The 2,500-nt window shown below is 59.0% G+C and overlaps 1 pseudogene; it reads left to right on the forward strand.

Annotated features, from left to right (window-relative positions):
• LOC124181836 overlaps positions 1-2,500 on the forward strand; it is a 9,632-nt pseudogene that overhangs the window by 2,913 nt on the left and 4,219 nt on the right.

The raw sequence follows: 2,500 nt of genomic DNA on the forward strand, positions 1-2,500 counted from the left end.
CGACGGCTAAGCCTGTGCGAAAGAGTGGTCCAAGCCCGAGGCAAGCAGACGTACTGTCTGTCTTGCGCTCGGGCTTTTCTCGTTAGTGACCCTCGAACACCGACGGCCGGCCTAGAACCGGCCGTCTATAACAGCAAGCGCAAACGGTAGGAGGTACAGGTCCCTCCTCGTGGTGCATGTGTACCGCTCTAGCGGTACAACGCGCGCTGTTTGTGGTGCCTTACAAGCACCCTGACGCCAGCCAATGTGCTGAACCCAGGCACATTCCCCTGTGAAGTGACCAGGGGGCCTCGAAATCAGAGTGGGCACCTTTCCTATTAAGGATTGGCGGTTGGAGAGACAACCGGTGCGCTCGGCAAGGACCGCCGTAAGAGTCCCGGTTTAGATGCTGCCGCAAAAGCTCAAGCAAGCGCGGGCAAACGGCGGGAGTATCCATAACTCTCTTGAGCGTGGGTATGGCCCGCCGCGATACCCGACGTGACTGACGTACACGCTTCCGCTGAATCGTCTCGCCGCTGCAGCCAGGCGGTGTGCTGGGAACAACCAGCATTCACTACAAAATGTGGCCACGCTTGCGGGGTGGTGCTGAACTCTCTAGCTCCAAGCTGGGGACGACGGCTAAGCCTGCGCGAAAGAGTGGTCCAAGCCCGAGGCAAGCAGACGTACTGTCTGTCTTGCGCTCGGGCTTTTCTCGTTAGTGACCCTCGAACACCGACAGCCGGTCTAGAACCGACCGTCTATAACAGCAAGCGCGAACGGTAGGAGGTACAGGTCCCTCCTCGTGGTGCATGTGTGCCGCCCCGGCGGCACAATGCGCGCTGTTTGTGGTGCCTGGCAAGCACTCTGACGCCAGCCAATGTGCTGGACCCAGGCACATTCCCCTGTGAAGTGACCAGGGGGCCTCGAAACCAGAGTGGGCACCTTTCCTTTTAAGGATTGGCGGTTGGAGAGACAACCGGCGCGCTCGGCAAGGACCGCCGTAAGCGTCCCGGTTTGGATGCTGCCGCAAAAGCTCCTGGTGACCGGGGGGGACCTCGGCATCAGTACATATCTGAGCACCATGGATCGTATCCTACACGATGCCTCGGAGGCGGCTGACACACCCAACGCCGCTCGGGATGTGTCAGTCGTGGCAGAGTTAATTGCCGAAGGTGCGGATGTAGCGGCGGGGAGTGATGCTGCCCCAAGTGATCAACCAGGCCCGTCCAACTGGCCACCTGGTCGTCCCCTCGTAGCAGGCCGGAGCGCGAGGGCTGACGACCCTAATCTTATCCGTGCCACAGAGCGCTTCGTTCTGGTTGGGGCTCTGCGTAAAGTGCAGCGCTGCCCAAAATGCTTGCAAATTGGTCAGACCATAATCTGTACTGAGAGCAAGCAGCTGGACAAACACATCAGAGAGGAGCATCCCACGGTCTGCACTCTCTGGCAGTGCGAAGTCTGCAGCCGAACTTTCGACAGAGTTCATGGGTGGCGCATACACATTACGAAATGTGCGCCCCAACAAGTGGACGAAGCGCCAAAACCGTTTTCCTGCGCCCTCTGCGACCTGACTTTCGAGACTCAGAGGGGTTTGTCTACACACGAGAGACATGTACACCCCGTCCTGAGGAACGATAAGCGAGTTGCAATCGCGGAGAAACCGGCGGCTCCAAGCGGCCGAAAGGCCACGATCTGGTCGGATGAAGAGCTCGAACGCCTTGCTACACTCGAGCTACGTTTTGGCGCCGAGCGCCTTATAAACGTAAAGCTCAGCGAGTTCTTCCCCGGCCGATCGTACAAACAGATATCGGATGCACGCCGGCGTATCCGCGACCAAAAGGAACGTAGAGCGCGAGCCAGAGCAGAGCCAACCCATGAGGAGGAGGACCAGGACCACAATCCTGTTCCACCGAATCTGGGGGAAGCCGAAGACATTGCCACAATACTGGCCGCGCATGTAACGAGTGAGCCTCTGGTACCCGATCGCCCTATAGGACCAGAGGACGCACCACTCATTAGAGAGGCCCGCAGGAATTACGGTGAGGCAGGCGAATGGTCCGAGTGGACCAGCTCCTTGCTGCGGCTTCTCGATGCTGACGACTTTTCGGAGCAAAGCATCGAGGCCCTGTATGATGAGCTGATACGCCGGATTGAGCCTGGCTCGAGAGCACCGAGAGGGCCGCGCTTGATGCGTAGTCACCGTCAGGCGAGGCAGAAACCGCCCAACAGAACCGCTCGCAAGAAGTTCGCCTACGCCAGATGCCAGGACTTGTACAACAACAATCCGAAGCGTCTGGCTGAGGCAGTAGTGTCTGGCGATCCCTCTGTTCTGGAGCCTAGCCAAAGCCCTCCTGTTGGGCCGACGCGACAGCTCTATGAGCAGCTCTGGGGCGAACCGGGACCAGACACAACTCTACCCCCTGGGGTAACAGAGTTGGTGTCAATCGAACGCCTTTTGGTCCCGGTGACCGCCTCAGAAGTAGAGGGGAAAATCGCCAAGACCAGTTCTGGGTCGGCTGCT

Source organism: Neodiprion fabricii, chromosome 4 (genome assembly GCF_021155785.1).
Source record: "Neodiprion fabricii isolate iyNeoFabr1 chromosome 4, iyNeoFabr1.1, whole genome shotgun sequence".
Taxonomy (NCBI): Eukaryota; Metazoa; Arthropoda; class Insecta; order Hymenoptera; family Diprionidae; genus Neodiprion; species Neodiprion fabricii.